General features: G+C 47.0%; 1 protein-coding gene across 1 annotated transcript in view; it reads left to right on the forward strand.

Moving 5' to 3' along the window:
• DLGAP4 (DLG associated protein 4) overlaps positions 1 to 22,794 on the forward strand; it is a 316,182-nt gene that overhangs the window by 135,663 nt on the left and 157,725 nt on the right. The gene's annotated exons all lie outside the window — the stretch shown is intronic.

The raw sequence follows: 22,794 nt of genomic DNA on the forward strand, positions 1-22,794 counted from the left end.
GTTTTGAATGATCTTATCAAACATTTGCTGTTTTTAACATATTCATTTGCTTGTTGTTTGTGTAGGGACTACTTTTTTCTTCAGCTGCAAGCGGCTGTTGCCGCTACATTATAGTGGAGAACCACAAAGCTAGATTGTGTTCTAGTAGCATATAGTAACATCAAAGAAATAGACTTTAGTTGTGTTAGGAGCCATGTACACACTTAGTAAGAGATAAGCCCTACCCTTATATAGTCATAATCTATGTAGACAAGGCAGATTAAAGGTGGGAAGGGACACAAAGGCGACTTGCTCCTGGTCAAACACAATCAGTGGCAGAGCCAGGGAAGGAATCCTGATCTCCTGAGTCCCAAAATAGGGCTTTACCTATAAGACCATCCTCCCTTCCTGTCAGGGCTGTTCCCCACTCTGGCACAAAGTAGAGAGGGTGAGGGCCTGCAAGAGAGCTTCAAAACCTTGCCTCTACAGGCGCTGGTTACAAAAAACTTCCCCCCAGAATCATAATACCCAGATTTTGGGGAATTGCTGCCACCATCAAGTGCTTTTTGATTCTTAAAAACCTGAAGTGAACACTTGAAATCACCCTAAGGGTACCCCAAGCTCTTTTGCCCCAAAAGAGCTTGAAAAAATAAAAAAAGAGGAAAAACACGCTGCAGTCTCTGGTAGCTGACTCCTCAGTCAGAGGCCTGCGGATACCCACAGACAGACCTTCCAGGACACAAGAATCAATTCATCACCTTAAAGTGATTTTTATTACAAAATAAAAGATAAACTTGATAAAACATCTTTGTTTGCTAGATGTTACAGAGCAACTAAGGAAAACAAATTAATACAAACCCAGAAAAAAGTCTCTGGGCATAATGCAATGTAGAAAATGGGAAGGGGAGGCATAGATTCACTCAGAACAGTTCAAACCAAACCACAAAATAAGAAAATTACTCTGAACACGTCTGGATTCACTTTTCCTTTTCACTTACTTCTAATTTTCTCTTTGTTCAGTCTGCTCCTATGTCCTGAATTCCTTGGAGACATGGCAGTCCTACCTGAGTTTAAATCATTTTGTGTCTCTCAACTCCTGGTTTCTCTCTCCCACATAAAGAAAGCAAGCAAGGAACCTATATCCAATTCAAATTTCAACCCTCTATCTTGATTGCTTCTCCCAACCCCCTGGCCAACACCTGAGCTTAACCCCTTAGTCACTGGGTGCTGGTCAGTATTCCTCCTGTCCATGACATTTCCCAACAATTTAGGAACAAAAATACTATTTCCAGGCAAATTGTCCCAATTATCAGAAATAAGCAACAGCAGTGACTAGGTGACAGGACAAGGCAAAAGTCAACCAAATTCACCTTCTTTCTCTTCCAAGCAGCCAGTGTACACTCTGAGCCATGGGATAGGGCATATGGAGTGTAGCTGATTAGAAACAATTTGAGTAAACTCCCCCACCCCCATCACAAACTGTTGATTCATCAAAACCCAAGCTTCTCTCAGGAACATATCTGTTTTGATTACATTTTTCCAGAAAGGTCTCTCTGGTGTAGGGTAGAATTTCTGCTCAGAGAGGGCATGTCTACACAGCAGGGCTAAAGCCAAAATAAGCTATACTACTTGAGCTACATCAATTGCGTAGCTTAAGTCCAAATAGCTTATTTTGGCTTTTGACATTGTCTACACAGCAGGGAGGCTTCCTCCAACTTCCCTTACTCCTCATAAAATGAGGGTTGCAGGAGTCGGAGTAAGAAGTCTTCCAGCTCAACCTTATGTTGAAATAACTGCTTGTCGTGTAGATGCAGACTATATAACACTGCTGTGTAGACATACCCAGCAGGACCCACCCTGGAGCAGCCAAAAGCCAGGGGTGGTGGTGGGGAGTGAGTACACAACCGGTGATCTCAGGCACAGACCCGGTTATGGCTCTGCCCAATGAATATTTAATATGCCCTTGCTCTGAATCAGGCAGAGCAGGGCCTGGAATTTGTCTTGCACACTCTAAGAAAGTGCCCTAATCCCCAGGCTATTGACTACTCCACACTGAGTTTCTCTCTCAGATCTTTTTTAATGAAAAATTTAGAGGGGTCATAGTTTCACTCCAATGAGGAAGAAAACTAAATCTTGAAAAACTGCAAGCCAGAATTTATGTTTCCACCTAGCCCTAATTCTGAGATGAATTAACCCTGGTGTAGCAAGCTCCAGGCATTGCTTCTGCATCTTTTTTTGAACTTTATTTAAACACATAACTAAACAAAACCTATAAAAATACATTCACAAGGTGGGAAATACCATATAAATTGCCAAACTCAATGTTCATTGTTTGTAAAACCTAGGGAAAGAAACAAACGGGCAAACAAAACCCTGAACCTGTCGAATTCATGCAGGGTTGTTGAAGTGAATAGATTAAACAAGTGAGAGGATCTGTGAGTATTAGCAACTAGTATCTATTAACCTTCAAAAGTTACACATGTGATCAGCTATCCTCATGGTTTTTTTCCAAACATCTGTGTGACGGACTGGATCACAGACATCCCCTTTAGGCTGCCCCCACATGTGCTGATCATGCCACTAATCCCACCTACCTGCCCTCTGGAGCACCCCATCATGCTTCCCAGAAGCTCCCCCAGTAAGGCTGGGGTAACAACCCCCAAGCAGAATATCACAGATGCTGAAACAGCTCAGCTCCAGGAGGGTTCAGTTTAGGGACTTGACCATACACAATCCTCAAAAGGAGTCAAATCCCCAAATAAATCCTTTTTACTCTATAAAAGGTTTACATAGAGAAAGCCCTTAAAGATGTTCACCCCCTTTAGTAATGAAAGAGAGAGATGCGCGGCTGTGGCTCAGCACTTTCACTGGGCTTGATACTAAACAAAAGTGTTTTACTGAGCATAAAAGGTAGGATTTAAGTGATTACAAGTGATAACAAACCGATCAAAGTAAGTTACTAAGCAAAATGTAAAACAAAACTTGACAACTAAGCCTAATACACTTAGGGTATGTCTACACTACAGCGCTAATTCGAACTAACTTAATTCGAATTAGTTAATTCGAACTAAGCTAATTCGAACTAGTGCATCTAGACTAAAAAATTAGTTCGAATTAGCATTTTGCTAATTCGAACTAGCATGTCCACACAGAGTGGACCCTGAACTGGGGTTAAGGATGGCCGGAAGCAGTGCCGGCAGGGCATCAGATGAGGACTTAGAGAGTGGAGCTGCTGTCTCAGGCTAGCCGAGGGCTTTGCTTAAAGGGTCCCGACCCCCACCCCGGACAGACAGTTCTCAGGGGGTTTCCCGCTTGCAAACCAGTCCTGGCTTGGAGTGCCCTGAGTGCCCACACTCGGCACATCACAGCACTCGGCCATCAGCCTGGGTGTACTTGCCGCAGGCTGCCATCCGGAGGGGGGGTCAATCAAGGGGCTTCAGGAGAGCTTCCACCCCGAGGAGCCCGCAGAGCCAGCCCAGTCCTCCCCATCGGGGGCTCGTACCCCATTCCTCCCTCACCTCCTTCCACTTACCCCCCCAGCCTTCCTTCCTGATGTACAAAATAAAGGACATGTGTGTTCAAAAATAGAAACTCTCTTTATTGAACAAAACTTGGGGAGACTGGGAAAAGGAGGTGGGAGAGGGGAAGAGAGAGGGTGGGACAGGGGAGGGCAACTAAAATGATCAGGGGCTTGGAACAGGTCCCATATGAAGAGAGGCTAAAGAGACTGAAACTTTTCAGCTTAGAAAAGAGGAGACTGAGGGGGGATATGATAGAGGTCTATAAAAGCATGAGTGGTGTGGAGAGGGTGCATAAAGAAAAGTTCTCCATTAGTTCCCATAATAGAAGGACTAAAGGACACTAAATGAAATGAATGGGTAGCAAGCTTCAAACTAACAACAGAAAGTTCTTCTTCAGAAAGCAAATAGTCAAAAACCTGTGGAACTCCTTGCTGCAGGAGGCTGTGAAGGCTAGAACTAGAAGTGAGATAAAGTCATGGAGGTTGGATCCATGGAGTGCTATTAGCCAGGGGGTAGGAATGGTGTCCCTGCCTCTGTTTGTGAAAGGCTGGAGATGGATGGCACGAGACAAATGGCTTGGTCATTGTCTTCGGTCCATCCCCTCCAGGGTACCTAGTGTTGGCCGCTGTTGGCAGACAGGCCACTGGGCTAGATGGACCTTTGGTCTGACCCAGTACGGCCATTCTAAGCTCAGGGCTCAGGGCCGGGGGTCTCACTGGACCACCCTGATTTTCATGCAAACCTGCTCCTGGGTGGCCAGGCTGGCAGCTATCCTGCTCTAGACGGCCACTTTCCTGTGCCTAGTGCAGAGGTCGTGGACAAGGTCCACGATGTCTGCACTAGACCAGGTGGGCGCCCACCTCTTGCAGTCCCGGGCAGGCTCCCGGGAGCCGCCAGCCTGATCCCGGGAAGAGGGGGAGGGCTGGGTGGCAGCAGGGTCTGCTGGCTGAGTGCTGGCAGGCTTGCACCTGGCACGGGCACTGTAGCCAGCCCGTGTCCCTTTAAGGGCTCCGGGGCCGGGAGGGGGGCAGTAGAGTTTGCCTGGTTTTGGCCAGAGTGGCCACCAGGGAAAGCTGGGGAGGGCTAGCCTCCCACTAGTTCGAATTAAGCGGCTACACACCCTTTAATTCGAACTAGCTAGTTCGAACTAGGCTTAATCCTCGTAAAATGAGGATTACCTAGTTCGAACTAAGCGCTCCGCTAGTTCAAATTAAGTTCGAACTAGCCGAGCGCTAGTGTAGCGCCTATCAAAGTTAATTCGAACTAACGTCTGTTAGTTCGAATTAACTTTGTAGTATAGACATACCCTAAGAAACTTTGTCACGTGCAAATTCTTACCTTACCAGTTGTTCTAATCATCTCTTTCAGAAGGGATGACTCCTAGCCTGGACCCAATCCTTCCCCCATTCAGTCTTAGATATTTCCAGCAGGCACCTTTTGTGGTAAGTGGGGGAGGGGTCTCTTGGCATCTGGCAATGGCCCCTATTTTTTCATTTCCCACCTTTATTTTCCCTTTACCAAAGGCAGGAACTCTTTGTACTCAGTTCACACTTTTCTGACCTCTAGAATGTATTCCAGAATCAGTTGGCCTGGCCCCATATCCTGGCAGGACCAACCCACAATCCAGGCTTATTGGAAAACAAGACTATTCAAAGGGAGTTGGTTTGAGTACTGAGCTATTATGTCTCCAGAGTATCACTAATGGCCCTCATTAGCACATCTTGATTTATAAACAGATTCCCATTTCATATTTCTAACGTCACAAACAAGGATAATGCATGCACAGAAATAGAATATATGCGTTCAGCAGATCATAACTTTAAAAATGTCACATGATACATCTTGCCTAAAGCACCTTCAAGATATGCATATTCATAAGCTAATTTTCATAAAGCAGGGGGGAGCCGTGACAGTCTGTATTTGACAGTCATTTTTTCCCCATTAATGCAATAGCAGAGAAATCAGTCTGTTTGAGAGAGGAATTGCAGATTTTCATGTTCTCAGATTAACTCTTTTGGCCACTGTTGTACGGTAGGAACACTCCGTCATGGGCTGTCGGGTAAGTATGATAAGAAAGATAAGAGGCTATACCATAGCTAATTAGGGCCCATGCTAATGAACATTGCTATAAAATGTGGTAGTAGGTCCTAGTGGATGTAGTCAATAAAGTTGCCCTTCTACTCTGAGCAGCATGACCTAATCATTGGAGTCAGTAGAACAATGAGAAGTCCTGTTGTTGCAGGAAGTTAAAAAAAAAAACTTTTAAAACAGACTTCAAAGAGAAACTGCAGAGCTACAATTCATCTGCAAATTTCACACTATCATTTTAGGATTAAACAAATACTGCGAATGGCTGGCCAACTACAAAAGCAGTTTCTCAACTCTTGGTGTTCACACCTCCACATCAGCTGCTAGAAGTGGGCCCCATCCTCCCTGACTGAATTGACCTCATTATCTCTAACCTTACTCTTCAATGGAACTCTTTTCTTATGCCTGTATATTTATACCTGCCTCTGGAATTTCCACTACATGCATCTGACTAAGTGGGTCTTTGCCCATGAAAGCTCACGCTCCAATAAATCCAATAAACTTCTCATTGTTCTTGCAGATTCAGACGAACACGGCTACCCCTCTGATACCTGGAGTCAGCAGAGAGGCCCTTCCACTGAGGTGGCCAGAGTAGAGGGACTTGGGGGGCCCTTGCTCCTCAGAGCCCCAGCACCAGCCCCTGGGATACTTCCTACCCTTTGTTTGCCAGCAATGGTCCACAGTGCCCACAGATTTCCAGGGTCCTCAGGCAGTATAGCTCCTGACCAAGAGGCCTCCTCTCTGGGTTCATCAGGCAACCTGGAATCTGTGCAGGGCTCTGTGAGCCTTGGCTTGGAGAGGAGGGTCTGTAGCAGCTCCCCAGAGAGAGCCAACAGTCTGCTTACTCTACCTTCAGCAGCCTGCCCGGACTGAGCTGGGCTGCTTCCTTTCGTATCTTGCCTCCGGGCTGAGCATTAGAGCCCTGCATGGATACAAAATGCTGTAGTCACAGATATCCGCAGTCACGTCCATGGGTGCGGATATAAAGCAGATATCTGCAGATCTGAAGGGCTCTACTTAACTTTCCTTCCTCAGCTTGCAATGCACAGTTAACCCTTGCAGGGACAAGGTGAGGCTAGAAACACGGTGTCACAGCTACTAAAACAATTACTGCAATATGTTTCTTAATGTTAACTGGTAATACCAGCTCATCAAGAGTGCCATTTATGGGAGTTAGGGGAGCAGTGAGCCCCTCTGAAATTCAAACCCCTGGATTTTATATGTGAGATCTGCTTAAAACCCATACCCTGACTCCAGAGGCAGTTCCTAAATGCAACAGACTTTGAGGGAGTTTTGTTATAGAAAGAGGGAGTCAGGTGATTAAGAATAACAAAAGGCTGAGCATTCCAGTAATTGAAGGGCTGTTAGATCATCATGAAAGCATTGCTGGGTACTCCACTTAAAAGATAGGGTTTGGGAAAGAGTAGGAATGAGTGTTGTGCTGCTGGGATTTGCATTTGAATCACTGTATTAAACCTATAAATGTACTTGGAAAAGGGGAGAACAGGGACTAATCCAAAGCTGCCTGCAAAGAGTTACAAAGGGATTTCACAAAACCGGGCAACACAAGGGCAAATGGAATTCAGTGTTCGTAAATGCAAAGTAATGCCCATGAGAAGTATAATCCCAACTACAGATATACAGTAAAACTCCAATAGTCCGGCACCCAACTGTCCGGCACTCCCAATAGTCCGGCATCAAAACGGCGAGCGCTCCTGACAGAACCAGGACAGAAATCGGAACCGCTCAGGTCAGCCGCTCTCACGTGGGTTACAGCAGGGAGGGGCAGGGATTGGGTTGCGCACGGTGTCCCAGCCAGCTCATTGAAAAGCCGGCTGCTCGGTGCACATGCCCCAGTGCCTGGAGGGAGATGTGCAGCAGTACTGGCTGCTCTGGGACCCGAGCATAAGATTGAGGGGGAGTGGGATTGGGTTACAGCAGGGAGGGGAGGTGTTTGGCTCCGGGAAAGGGGACGGGGATTGGGTTACAGCAGGGAGGGGAGGTGTTTGGCTCTGGGAAAGGGGACAGGGATTGGGTTACAGCAGGGAGGAGAGGTGTTTGGCTCTGGGAAAGGGGACAGGGATTGAGTTACAGCAGGGAGGAGAGGTGTTTGGCTCCGGGAAAGGGGACAGGGATTGGGTTACAGCAGGGAGGGGAGGTGTTTGGCTCCGGGAAAGGGGACGGGGATTGGGTTACAGCAGGGAGGAGAGGTGTTTGGCTCCGGAGAAGGGGACGGGGATTGGGTTACAGCAGGGAGGGGAGGTGTTTGGCTCCGGAGAAGGGGACGGGGATTGGGTTACAGCAGGGAGGGGAGGTGTTTGGCTCTGGGAAAGGGGACGGGGATTGAGTTACAGCAGGGAGGGGAGGTGTTTGGCTCCGGAGAAGGAGACGGGGATTGGGTTACAGCAGGGAGGGGAGGTGTTTGGCTCTGGGAAAGGGGACGGGGATTGAGTTACAGCAGGGAGGGGAGGTGTTTGGCTCCAGGAAAGGGGACGGGGATTGGGTTACATCAGGGAGGGGAGGTGTTTGGCTCCGGAGAAGGGGAAGGGGAAGGGGGATTGGGTTACAGCAGGGAGGGGAGGTGTTTGGCTCCGGAGAAGGGGAAGGGGAAGGGGGATTGGGTTGCGCACGGTGTCCCCACCAGCTCATTGACAAGCTGGCCGCTCAGCACACATGCCCCAGTGCCAGAAGGGAGATGCGTGGCTGTACCGGCAGCTCCGGGACCTGATGATAAGGTTGGGGAGGAGGGAGGAGGATTGGGTTGGGAGTATGCAGAACCTCCTGATACTCCGGCATATCCAATAACCCAGCACCACCTAGATCACAAAGGTGCCGGATTATCGGAAGTCTACTGTAGATAAGAAGACAAAATACCATATTTTCCCACATTGTATGCCCACATCTTGAATACTGCATGCAGATCTGGTCACCCCAACTAAAAAAAGATGTATTGAGTTTGGAAAAGGTACAGAAAGGGCAACAGCTTCCATATGAGGAGAGATTAACAAGATGGAGACTTTTCATCTTGGAAAAGAAATGACTAAAGGGGTGTTAAAGGTCTAGAAAATCAGAATGGTATGGAAAAATAGACTAAGGAAGTGTTATTCGTTCCTTCACTAACGTAAAGCAAAAAGCTGACTCAATTAGATTTATAGGGAGCAAATTTAAAACAAAATACATTATTTTTTCAGTTAGCTTGTGGAACTCTTTGCCAGGAGATGGTGGAAAGGCCAAACTGTAACAGGGTTCCAATAAGAACAAAATAATTTCAAGGAGGTTGGGTCCATCAATGGCTACCAGCCAGAATGGGCGGGATGATGTCTCTAGCCTCTGTTTGCCAGAAGCTGGGAATGGGTGACGGGATGGGTCATGATGCTGCCTCTTCTGTTTATTCCTTCTGAAGCACCTGGCATTGGCCACTGTCAGCAGACAGGATCCTGGGCTAGAAGGACCTTTGGTCTGACCCAGTCTGGCCATTCTGATGTTCTTATATAGAGCTGAAATGGATCTGCCCTCCCTACTGTAAGCCACTAGACCCCATTCCTCTTCCAGAGCTGAGGCTATGGCTACACTGACGGGGTGGGAGGGGAAAGGAGGGCGTGTTTCGGAAGAAGATATGCAAATCATGCTCGCATTTGTGTATCTTCTTCCAATTTTTTTTGCAGAAGAGGTTTTGCTGCTATTTGGCCCCATGTAGACAGGGCCAAATGTCAGGAAAAAACCCTCTTTCACAAGACCCCTTATTTCTCGTAAATCGAGGTTTACTGGGTCTTGCAAAAGAGGGTGGTTTTCCGACATTTGGCCTCATTTACATGAAGCCAAATAGCGGCAAAACCTCTTCTGCAAGAAGAATCGGAATTAAATATGCAAATGTGAGCGCAACTTGCATATCTTCTTCTGAAAAAAACCCAGCAGTGTAGCCGTAGCCTGAGATAGAGCCCATGAGTCCTGTGGGGTCTGTCTCTCTCCACAGAGTTAGTAACAAAGTAAGAATAGACATTAACATTTTAAGGCTGGTTGGTGTCCCTTAAGTGACTTGGCACAAGATGTCAGATTATGTGAGTGTTAGAGCTGAGTGGGTCTAATATGTATTTAATTTTCTTTCTTTTATGTAGGAATTAGATACAGAGCTCCTGTCAGCTAACTGCTAAGTTATCTGCCAAAAAATAGAGTTGTCCAGTGCCTTGATAGCCCGTGGATAGAGATGATGTGGAGAGGAGGGCGGATGGGGTTGCCTTTCCCCCCCCCTCCCGATCTGGTGTTTGGCTTGTACTTGCCATGCTCAATATCACTGCTGAAGCTACTGTCCTCAGTCCACTCTGTCCCCCCCATGTTCTCACTCTCTTCCCCCACCACAACAGCATGCATGGGTCACCCCCCATCCAGCACCCTTCCAATACACAGGATTGAAAAAGAAAAAAAAATGCAACACCTAAGTTTTGGAAAGAAGATGATGTTCTAGAACACATGCAATTTTGGTCAGGTAGAGACGACGTGTTCCCATTCTAATCTTAAACTGGTATTCTGGAGTCCAATAATCAGGGGCACTGACAGTTTTGCGGGGCCCCAGGCAGTGTAATTCCGCGGGGCTTTCTGAAGCGCGGGGCCCGGGGCGGCCGCCCCGTTCGCCCTGCCCTATATCCGCCCCTGCCAATAATACCGCTTTAACATCTTGTCCTGGAAGGAGAGCTAGGATGAGGAACCTGACGTACCTTTCACATTAAGCCAGATATGCTCTCGGTTGTAATGGTAAAGCTAAAATCTTTTCTCTCTTTGAGACTGATATAAAGAGGGTAATGCAAAACATTAAACCCCCTATAAGTAATTCCTACAAAGTGACTTCAGTTTCCATATTTCTTAACAGCTGTAAGCGGAGAGAGCTGAAACAGACCAGTTGTCCCTAGCCCTGTGTGAATCCTTGAGCAAAGCTCTCCCATCCATTGGGGGGTTCAGGAAAGCCACCTCAGGCCACACACTTTGGGAGCCACAAGACCCAGGGTATTCTGGGGGATTACCGGGGAAGGGGCTGGCACCGGCAGCAGGAGCAGAGCCCTGCCCCCTCACTCAACCAGTAGCCTTAGGAGCTGTGGAAGCAGACCAACCCTGCCTCCGCCTGCTACACTCTACCATCTCCCAGCCAGGTTGCTCCACTTCACTTCAGTGACAGTGAGTGCGGAGAGGGCAACCCTTACTGCCGGCACCAGGCCCCTCCAGTAATCCCCTGGGACACATCACTCAGGGCAGAGGGTGGGGGAAGGGGTTCAATGGAGACAGGAGGGGGCACAGCAGGGGCAGAGCAGAGACATGGCATGGGAAAGGGGTGCGAAGAAGCAGGACAGGGCCGAAAGCAGAGTGGGGATCGTTCCAGGGCCCCTCCACCCCAAGAATGGCATTGTCTTGAGCACAGGCATTGAAAGAAGGAAGGAGAGACAGAGAGAGTGGATTTTTGTCGTATATGTAATCGAAGGAGGCCAGTCTATCAGCTTCTATTATATTTTTGCAAATCGTTTTTCTATCCAAAATTATCTTAAGTGCACAGTTGGCCTGAATCCCCCGGAATGTGTTATTCCATAGTGGTATAAGAAAAGAATTAGTAGTATTAGGAAGTGGGTATCATTTTAATGTGTTTCAGGGTGCCCTATGTAGATGCAAAGACTGAATTTTTCCTTAAAGGTGTGGTAGTTTCTTAAGATATATAAAAGAAAGGAGGGAACCAAATGGCATAGCTAAATCTTTTCCAGCTGGTTTGTACGCAGAGCAACGGGAGGGGAACCACCTTATATTGGGACTCTTTTGGAATTCTAGGTAATGTAGATACTAATCTGGCAACCCTGTAATTGCTCAGGATTTTGTAATGGTCTGGGGTAGCAAGTGAGGTTGCTTTTATCCCATATGAATTGTATGATATACCTATTTAATCAAGAAAAGAGCAAGGGAGAGACCTTGAAAGGCAATAAGCTAATGATATAAATAATCTGGGGGCAGCTCTTCATTTTGCTTCTACTCTCCCCAATAAGGGTAGAAAGGAAGAGATGCCATTTCACTACCTGTTCGGAAATTTCTTTTATTATATAGTCCCCATATATAGAACAATTTTGGGAAGATTAAGACAAATTTTAACACCTACATTTGAAAAGGAAAATGCTGAACCTGAGAAGGATCTGGTCATTTGGATATATCCATTGTTTCATTTATTCTGCTATTATGAAATCCAGAGCTCTTACCAGTAATAACAACTGCAGTCAGTAATGATGATAGATTCTTCAAAGGTACAAAAATATCATCAGCATATAAACTGATTTGATATTTTCTTGTTTATAGTCCCACCTTCCATGGCTGAGGGCTGGCATATGTACATTGCCAGTGATTCAAAGGGGACATTAAAAGGAGTGTGGGGAGTAGAGGGGACAGTTCAGTTGAAATGTGGGAGAAATAATTCCATTAGTTAATCCTGAAGTGAAGGGAGAGTATATATTACACTGACCCAATACAGGAATATTAGTCCAAATCCAAAGTTTTTTAGTACATCTACTAGATAAAGCCATTCAACCCTATCAAAGGCTTTCTCTGCATGATAATGCTATGGAGGGCATATCTGACAGCTGAGTTTGCTGGATCAAGTCAGAATTTTTTCTTGTATTGGCCACAGCAGCCAATCCGTTTTTAATTACACCAGTCCAACTTGTGCCTGTAATTGAAAGAATGATGGTGGTCAGGCTCATGTCTAACATTTTTGCAATTATTTTGCAATCTGTTTTCAACAAAGATATGGGCAATAGTCACCATGTTTGCAACCTCCTTTGTTCTTCTTCAGCATTAAAGTAAATCAAGCAGTTATCACGTCATAAGACATGGTTGCTTTTTGCAATGTTTCAGGTAAGATCTTTGAAAGACTAGAAGATATTTGAATATGAAATATTTTGTAGAAATATGCCTGAAAGCTATTCATCATAGTGGGCCTGGCTGGAATTCGTATTTTTATAGTCTGTTTGAACTCTTGTTGTGATAGCTTTGTCCATAAACAACACTTGTTGTGAAGCTAAAAGTATTTAAAGGCAGACCTTCCATGAAATCAATATTATTAGTCAAATTGGTTGTCTGATTAACATCAAGATTTATAGAATTGCCTAACTCAGTTATTTATAGCTATTGGTTTAAGGATGGTACTCCCACTTTCATGTAATAAGGAAGAGATATTTATAGTTCCATTTTAAGTCTTCTGGCAAATAGTTTATCTGCTTTCTTACCCCATTTATAATGTCTTTGTTTGACCATGTTGAGAGCAAATTCAACTTGGATGGGGATAAGCCTTCATTATATGTATATTTGGCATCTACTGGAGAAGGGTGGTTTTCATTATTTGGGTCAGTCTTACACTGTCTCTGCAACTCATCTATTTCTGTGTCCAGACAGTCTAATAATTTGAGTCTCTCTTCTTTTGGGAGGCATTCTTTAAGCATTCACCCCTTACAGTAGCTTTCAGAGCTTCCCAAAAGATGGGAGTGTGTGCTGATACTGGCAGCTGGAAACTGTTGGCTTCTAATTACAAGTTTGAAATCTAGAGGCCTCTGCTGATTGGCTGAGCCTTGGTAAGGGTAGGGGTTATCAGGCAGTCGTCTATAAAGGAGTGAGTCAGCGACCAGGGAGCTTGCGACCAGGTGATTGCAAACAGGGATTTTAGAGTGGGAGTTTGGAAGGGGGCGAGGTACTTTAAACCCTTTTTTAGTGCAGCAGGTATGGATGGTGATAGGTCTGCTGCTGTTACCGGCACAGCATGTGCCATGTTTGTCTCCCTCCTGGAAGAAAGAAGGGATTTCATTTGCACTAAGTGCAAGCTGGTTGCCATTTTGGAGGAAAAAATTAGAGGACTGGAAGCCCAAGTGTTGACTCTATGCTCAGAGAGGATGAAGACTTCCTCGATAGAAGACAGCGTTTAATCCTGCAAACAAGGCAGGCAGAAGAGCCAGAGAAGGCAGTACAGGATGAGGAAGAGAATTGGCAGCATGTAACTTCTAGAAGGAAAAGAAGGCCTGCACGGGAATCCCCCATTCCTATAGAGGTGTCGGGGACTCGAACCCGGACGGCCTCTGTTCGTTGTCTGACCGCAAAGAGACAGGCAACACCAGCAAGATCCAATCACAAGCTCTTTATTGAATAGTGCGCACAACAATAGAGAGCGGCCAGTCTCCAAAGAGAACCAGCCCCGATTTCATTTACAGGTATGCTTATATAGACAGTTCCGTCGCGTCATAGACTATTTGCCCAAGCAACCCACCCCCTTTATCAGTTAGAAACTTTTAGTATCCATGCACACCTGGCCAACTATACATCATGGCCTTAAGCAATTCATAATGCATCAGCAATTTCTTATCAGCCCAAAAGACAGGTACTGGGCAACAAGGAGACAGTTTGTAATGGCCAAAGGAGAACATAAACAGGGAGTTTGGAACAAACAGGGGGAGAGCAGAAACAGGGAGCCCCCTTATCAGTTCTCAAAACAAACTGTTCCTCTTCACAGCAGGTACAAAAATGCAGCTTCTTACTTATCTCATTTTGCAACTTGAGCAAGCGTGTAGGGTGCGTCCCTGCTTGAACCTATCTCCAGTTCTGCCCAGGAACTACCCAGAAACCTTTGTTACATTTGCTTTAGCATAACTGCACTAGGCTTATTTTTCTAGAGCCTAACTGAGGTAAGTAATCACTTTCAGGCTTTCTCCACAGGCTCTGCAATGGAGAATGCTTTGGAAGGGACCTCATAAGGAAGAAATCAGAAGGGAACCACTTCAACTGGAAGGCATGGAATGCATTGTCCTAGGGATGGGGTGGGTGGTGGGTGGTCAGGGACTCCCTCCTAAGAGGGACTGAGCCATTCCTCTGCTGTCCAGACCTGGAATCTCGAGAGCTTACCAGGAGCTCAAATTCAGGATGTGGCTGAGAGGCTTACAAAACTAATCAAACCTTCGGATTGCTACCCCTTCCTGCTTCTCCATGTGGGAACTAACGATACGGCCAAGAATGACCTTAAGCGGGCTACTGCGGATTACGTAGAGTTGGGAAGAAAGATCAAAAACTTTGGCACACAAGTGGTGTTCTCGTCTATCCTCCCTGTTGAAGGGAAAGGACTGGGCAGGGATCATCAAATTGAGAAAGTAAATGCGTGGTTGCACAGGTGGTGTCGCAGAGAGGGCTTTGGTTTCTTCGACCATGGGACTCTGTTTCAGGCACAAGGATTGTTAGGAAGAGATGGGATCCACCTAACCAAGAGAGGAAGGAGCATCTTCGCGGGCAAACCGAGTGAGGAGGGCTTTAAACTAGGTTCGTTGGGGAACGGTGGCAAAAACCCTGAGTGGAGTGGGAAAGTTGGATACCGGGAAGAAATGCAAAGAGGAACGAGCAACAAAGGAGGACACATGATTCAAATGCAGAGGGTGATCAACTGGTTATCTAAGGTGTTTGTACACCAATGTGAGAAGCCTGGGTAACAAAGAGGAAGAATTGGAGGCCCTGGCCCAGTCCAAGAACTATGATTTGATTGGGATAACAGAGCCTTGGTGGGATGACTCACATAACTGGAGCACTGTCATGGAAGGGTATAAACTCTTCAGGAAGAACAGGCAGGGGAGAAAAGGAGGAGGAATTGCACTGTATGTAAGAGAGCACTATGATTGCTCAGAACTCCAGTATATAGAGGGAGAAAAGCCTGTTGAGAGTCTATGGGTCAAGTTCAGAGGTTCAAACAACAGCAGTGATGTTGTGGTTGGTGTCTGCTACAGGCTGCCAAATCAGGTGGATGAGGTAGATGAGGCTTTCTTCGGACAACTGAGAGAAGCTTCCAGATCACAGGCCCTGGTTCTCCTGGGGGACTTTAATCACCCTGACATCTGTTGGGAGACCAAGACGCGAGTACACAGACAATCCAGGAAGTTTTTGGAGAATGCTGGAGATAACTTCTTGGTACAAGTGCTGCAGGATCCGACCAGGGGCCCTGCGCAGCTTCACCTGCTGCTCACAAACAGGGAGGAGCTAATAGGGGAAGTAGAGGTGGGTGACAACCTGGGAAGCGGTGATCACGAGATGGTAGATTTCAGGATTCTGACCAAAGGAAGAAAAGAGAGTAGTAAAATACACACCCTGAACTTCAGAAAAGCAGACTTTGACTCCCTCAGAGTCTGGATGGGCAGAATCCCCTGGGATGCTAACATGAAGGATCTCAGGAGAGCTGGCAGTATTTTAAAGAAGCCTTATTGAAACCAAGAAAGAAACCATCCCGAAGTGTAGCAAGAGAAGCAAATATGATAGGAGATCAGATTGGCTCACCAGGGAAATCCTTGGTGAACTTAAGCAGAAAAAGGGAGCTTACAAAAAGTGGCAACTTTGACAGATGACTAGGGAGGGGTATAAATGTAAAGCTCAAGAATGCAGGGGAGTTATCAAGAAGGCGAAAGGGCAATTGGAATTGCGACTGGCAAGGGATGTGAAGGATAACAAGAAAGCTTTCCACAGGCATGTTAGCAAGAAGAAGGTGATCAGAGAGGGTGTGGGGCCCCTACTGGATGAGGGCGGTAACCTAGTGACAGATGATGCGGGGAAAGCTGAAGTACTCAATGCTTTCTTTACCTCTGTCTTCACAGACAAGGTCAGTTCCCAGACTAATGTGCTAAGTTACGCAATATGGGATGAAGGTGGGCAGCCCTTGGTGGGGAAAGAACAGGTTAGGAACTATTTAGAAAAGCTAGACATACACAAATCCATGGGTCCGGACTTAATGCATCTGAGGGTACTGAGGGAGTAGGCAAGTGTCATTGAGGAGCCTTTGGCCATTATCTTTGAAAAGTCGTGGAGATCAGGAGAGATCCCAAATGATTGGAAAAAGGCAAATGTAGCACCCATCTTTAAGAAACGGAAGAAAGATGATCCAGGGAACTATAGGCCAATCAGTCTTACCTCAGGCCCTGGAAAAATCATGGAGGGGATCTTCAAGGAATCCATTTTGAAGCACTTGGAAGAGGGGATGGTGATCAGGAATAGTCAGCATGGATTCATGAAGGGCAATTCATGCCTGACCAATCTGATTAGCTTCTATGATGAGGTAATTGGATCTGTGGATATGGGGAAGTCAGAGGATGTGATATACCTTGAATTTAGCAAGGCTTTTGATACTGTCTCCCACAACATTCTTGCCAGCAAGTTAAGGGACTGTGGATTGGATAAATGGACAGTAAGATGGATAGAAAGCTGGCTGGAAGGTCGGGCCCAGAGGGTAATGATCAACGGCTCGATGTCAGGATGGCGGTCTGTTTCTAGCGGAGTGCCCCAAGGTTCGGTTCTAGGACCGGTTTTGTTCAACATCTTTGCTAATGACCTGGATGAGGGGATGGGTTGCACCCTCAGCAAGTTTGCAGATGACTCTAAGCTAGGGGGAGAGATAAACACACTGGAGGGAAGGGATAGAGTCCAAAGTGACTTAGACAAATTGGAGGATTGGGCCACAAGAAATCTGATGAGGTTCAACAAGGACAAGTGTAGAGTCCTGCACTTTGGATGGAAGAATCCCAAGCATTGTTACAGGCTGGGTACCAACTGGCTAAGTAGCATTTCTGTAGAAAAAAAACTGGGCATTACAGTGGATGAGAAGCTGGACATAAGTCAACAGTGTGCCCTTGTAGCCAAGAAGGCTAATGGCATACTAGGTTGCATTAAGAGGAGCATTGTCAGTCAATCCATAGGTGTGATTATTCCTCTTTCCTCAGCTCTGGTAAGGCCACATCTGGAGTATTGTGTCCAGTTCTGGGCCCCCAATTACAGGAAGGTTGTGGATGCATTGGACGGCAACCAAAATGATTAGGGGCCTGGAGCACATGACCTATGAGGAGAGGCTGAGGGAGTTGGGTCTATTTAGTCTGCAGAAGAGAAGAATGAGGGGGGATTTGAGAGCAGCCTTCAACTTCCTGAAGGGAGGTTCCAAAGAGGATGGAGAAAGGCTGTTCTCAGTAGTGACAGATGGCAGAACAAGGAGCAATGGGCTCAAGTTACAGTGGGGGAGGTCTAGGTTGGATATTAGGAAAAACTATTTCACTAGGAGGGTGGTTTAGCACTGGGATGGATTTCTTAGGGAGGTGGTGGAGTCTCCATCCCTAAAGGTGTTTAAGTCCTGGCTTGACAGAGTCCTGGCTGGGTTGATTTAATTGGGATTGGTCCTTCCTTGGGCAGGGGGCTGGACTTGATGGTCTTCTAAGGAAGTGGTCCCCAACCTTTTGGGGCTACCAGGTGCCCAGGGGTGGGGCCATTCACATGTCGAGCACACAGGGGCAGGGCCGCACACACGCCCGGGGGCGGAGCCGCACCCATGCTCGGGGGCGGGGCCACCCATATGCCGCGTGCCCACTGCGGGCGCCACCCATGCACCACACTCCCAGGGTCAGTGCCGCTCCTGTGCTGCACGCCTAGGGGTGGGGCTGCCCATACGCCACGCGCCCGGGGCCGGCACCGCTCCTGGGCCGCGTGCCCAGGGGTGGGGACGCCCATACTCCGCGCGCCTGGGGCCAGGACAGCCCTTGCGCCATGTACCCGGGGGCGGGCCACCCATACGCTGCATGCCCAGGGTCCAGCACTGCCCATGCGCCACATGCCTGGGGGCGGGGTCGGCCCCTATCACTCGGTGGGCGCACAGAAATGGCCCAGTGGGCACCATGGCACCCACGGACACCACGTTGGGGACCACCTGGGGGAAGGTCTCTTCCAGCTCTATGATTCTTTGGTATCATGTTATCTTGTATGAAGATAGAGATGACCACATCAACTATGGAACAAAACTTTGCATCTTTTTAGTAGCACAGTGTATAGTTTCTACCTGGAAGATATTAATGTGGTATAACCATTACAGGTACAATTGTAGCATGATCTAAAATTAATATATGATCAATAGATGCTTCTAGGCATGCTGGAATCACTTCTGAAGGGACATCAAAAATCAGTTCTGGAATAAGATGAATGAATAGTAGAGAAACATGTATAGTCTTGCTCTTTGGGAGGTCTCAGCTTCCATGTCTGCTAGGAGCTAGAAAATGACATAAGTGAATATTGCCATATCTACGAAAAAAACCAATTGTCTGCCAGGGTGCCATTTCAGATTTTGGTGTGTGTGTGTGGGAGGTGTATGGGGGGGGGAGAGGCAGTTTTTAACCATGATTCCATTCCAGAGACTACTTAAACACCTGAAAACTCCTGGTTTTTGTTTGTTTGGGGTTGTTGTTGTTGGGATGGTTTTTTTGCAGGTGATAACTTAGACATTAACTGAGAGGAACAGAGTTCCTAATTCTTAAATAAAGAATAAAATATAAGAAATACCAATTAAAGCCATAATTTAAGTGTATTTGTAGATTTATAATAATCAACAAGAAGGTATTTCCAATCCCAAAAGTTGAGGTGTCAGTTTGGGAGCATTTACACAAGTTTGATATTTTGTACACTATCTTTAGCAGCGATAAATAAAATCTGCTTAAAAACTGCTTAGCCTTGCAATTATTGTTGTTATTTTTTAAAAGTTTTTTTAAATTGTGAAGAGGTGAATGAGAGCATTAATTTCTTCCAGGAATGCTTACAAGTAAATAAATTGCTGAAAAACAAATGACACTCCAGAGCAGAAGGAGGTTCCTGGTGTGTTGCTCTAAGAAGGATTTGAGAGTATAAACAGCACCTCCATGACATTCAGTAAAGGGATTCAAGTTTGTGAGACACTACCACCCTCAGACACATTACACAGTAAGCAAACAGGAGCTCAAATGACTGAGCAGTTGAGAGAGAAGGACACACAGCACAGCAGACACACAGCTATAACATGGATGGCGGCTTAGGGCAGCATTTATTTGCATTCGCACATGTTAAAAAAAAAACCCCAGTAGCTCTTTAGAAGATGTTCTGGGAGAAAGTCCTAGAATTAAAGAGTGTAATCACCTTGCTGAGGGATCAGCATTTGTGTAACTGTCTAGTCTGTAAGGCTATGTCTACACTACAGAGCTTTTTTGGAAAAGCAGTCTTTTTTCCGAAAAAACTTCAATTAAGTCCACAGTGCAATTGCGTTCTTTTGAAAAAAACTGAAAGAACAGAGGGTTTCTTCCAACATTGGTAAACCTCTTTCTATGAGGAAGAAGCCTTTTTCCAAAAGCGCTCTTTCTGTAAAAGGTGTGTGTGGACAGGGATGAGGAAATTCTTTCGAAAGAAGAGGAAAAAGCACAGGTGCCCTGGTGGCCACTATGTCCATAGTAATCACAGCTTCCATGTGAGAGAGCATCCACATTGAATGGACGCTATCTTTCAAAAAAGCAGATCGTTTTTTCAATGTACTTTGGCAGTGTGGACGCTCTCTTTCAGAAGACTTTTCAGAAGATCTCTTCCAAAAAAGCTTCTTCCGAATGAAGCCTGCAGTCTAGGCATAGCCTAACTGAAAAAACAGCGAATAGTCCTGTAGCACCTTAGGATACGTCAAGACTACAGGCTTTTGTCGACAGAAGTTTTGTCGACAGATAGTGTCGACAAAGAGCATCTAGACTACATCCAGTTCTGTTGACAAAGCAAGCTGCTTTGTCAACACGACAGTGTAGACGCAATAATGCCTGTTGAGAGAACTCTGTCGACAAAAGGCGTTATTCCTCGTAGAACGAGGTTTACAGCTGTCGACAAAACTGCTGAGTTCTGTCAACGTTATGTCAACAGAACTCAGCAGCAGTGTAGACGCAGGTATAGTTTTGTCGACAGAAGTCCACTTTGTCAACAAAGCTCTGTATCTAGACACACCCTCAGGGTATGTCTACACTACCCCGCTAGTTCGAACTAGCGGGGTAATGTATGCATACCGCACTTGCTAATGAAGCCCGGGATTTGAATTTCCCGGGCTTCATTAGCATAAGCGGGGAGCCGCCATTTTTAAATCCCCGCTGCTTCGAACCCCGTGTAGCGCGGCTACACGGGGCTCGAACTAGGTAGTTCGGACTAGGGTCCTATTCCGAACTACCGTTACTCCTCGTGAAACGAGGTGTACCGGTAGTTCGGAATAGGCACCCTAGTCCGAACTACCTAGTTCGAGCCCCGTGTAGCCACGCTACACGGGGTTCGAAGCAGCGGGGATTTAAAAATGGCGGCTCCCCGCTTATGCTAATGAAGCCCGGGAAATTCAAATCCCGGGCTTCATTAGCAAGTGCGGTATGCATACATTACCCTCCTAGTTCGAACTAGGAGGGTAGTGTAGACATACCCTCAGAAACTAACAAACAATGTAGATGGGATCATGAGCTCTTGTGGGCACAACCCACTTCAAGTTCAAGACAAGTGGAACTAAATGGACGAATTGAGGTCCACCACGGGGTGTTCAAGTACCAGAGGGGTGGCCGTGTTAGTCTGAATCTGCCATTCCCCCCAAACTTGGAGAGACCAGAAGAAATGGGAAAGTTGCCAATGTAATTGGAGCAGTGTTTGTGGGGTGATTGCTCATGTTTGTTCTGTGAGAGAAGGGAGAGATCCCGGGGGCCATTCCTTAGCTCTGCTGCTCCTGCCGTGAAGCACCGAATTTCCAAAGCTGAGCTAACTTGATTGTGCCTGGGGCAGCAGCCCCACTCTGCCTGAGCAGCCTCGTGGCTGCTGGTGTCACAAGGGGCTTGCTCCTCCCAGCCTTCGGCACAGAGCAGCCTGTGAGGCTGGGGGCCGCTCATGATGAAATCTGCAGCTTCCTTCCCCACCCACCATCCCCTCAGCCTGCTTGTCTCAATGAATTTGAAAAAAAGGGCTGCAGAGGTGCCCAGCTCTGCTGTTGGCTCTGCCAGACATAGCCCTGTGGGCAGAGCAAAGAAAAGCCAGCGGGGGTGGGGGGAAGCTGATTTTTCAGCCAGTGTGACTGAGGGGGGGGAGGGTGTCTAGCCGGGGGAGGGGCAGCAGCGCAGGTAGCTTCTGTCTGGACGGCTGAGAAGCCCAGGGAGGCCACCGAGCACCCTGACTGCTCCCCTGTGTGCGCTGCATTTGCTGCTGCCCTTCTGTTCTTGCCAAGATGGAACCAATATCTCAGGAGCTGTGAATCCAGCCCAGCTGCTCCTGATTTCAGCCAGGAGCCAGGCAGCCGTGTGCCTGGGCTGAGCCTTTTCTTGTGCTCTGTGAGCCTACAGTCCTCCCACCTTGGAGAGCAAAGGGGAGGGGGAGAGGAGTGAACAAAGCACGTGGCCTGCATTGCTCGTTCCTGGGTAGAGGGGAGGCAGGAGACAGTGTCCTGCTAGGGACTTGCACCCCCTAACTCCCTAAATGGCGCCCTTGCTGCCAAGCTGCCGAAGGGGTTTTGCAGCCTTATGGTGCCTGCTAACTGCATGGTGAGGGTGGGAGGGGACTTGCTGCTGTATCTGACATTGGTTCCCCTCAGGAGCTGCTTTCTGCCACTGAACGCAGCCCTCAGCTGAGAAGTTAGGACACAGCCACGTTCTGGCCTATCTGTACAGGGATTCCCGCTTTTACAGCAGCATTCCTTGCCATTACCTTAGCACTGCACATCTGCAGCTTGACCGTGATGGGCTGGCCAGACTCCTGCCTTCTAGCACATGGGTGGGAGGGCCACTAACCCACAGAAAAATCAGCCACGGCCACACACAAGTGAGAGGCTGTGGCTCCCAAAAAACCCAAACAAACCCATAAAACAAAACAAAAACTGACTGACCTGGCTTCCTACAAGCTCAGAGTGTTCCCCGGCCATGGGGCAAGCTGACTCTTGCACTCCAGCCCCACAGCAGGGCAAGGGCACTGAGGCTCAGAGACTTTCCGTGGGGCTGGACCCGTAGGTTCCCCAACCCTGTCTAGTACCAGGCATAACATGAGCCTGTCAGTATCCAACAGGGGCTGAGTGTGTGTCAGGGAGCAGCTTTTGAAGAAGCTACTACAGTGAAATGTTTGTTATCTGGCACTCTGTGAAACAGAAAACTTTGTTAACCGGCATTGCCCCCAGCCACAATACTGGCACATCTTCAGGCGCACAGGCCTGGCTTGGTTTACCATGATTGGCTTAATTTTTTATTTAAGAAGTACTAATCATCTTTAACTCAAAATAGAAATGTGAGACCAACTGCCTCACACTACAAAACTACCAATATTAAAAACCTGAGTTTTACTATTATTGTCCATTGGTTTTTCCTAGGTTGATCGGACCCTCAGATAACCAGAATTTTTAGATAACCAG

This window comes from Pelodiscus sinensis, chromosome 18, assembly GCF_049634645.1.
Source record: "Pelodiscus sinensis isolate JC-2024 chromosome 18, ASM4963464v1, whole genome shotgun sequence".
Classification (NCBI taxonomy): domain Eukaryota; kingdom Metazoa; phylum Chordata; order Testudines; family Trionychidae; genus Pelodiscus; species Pelodiscus sinensis.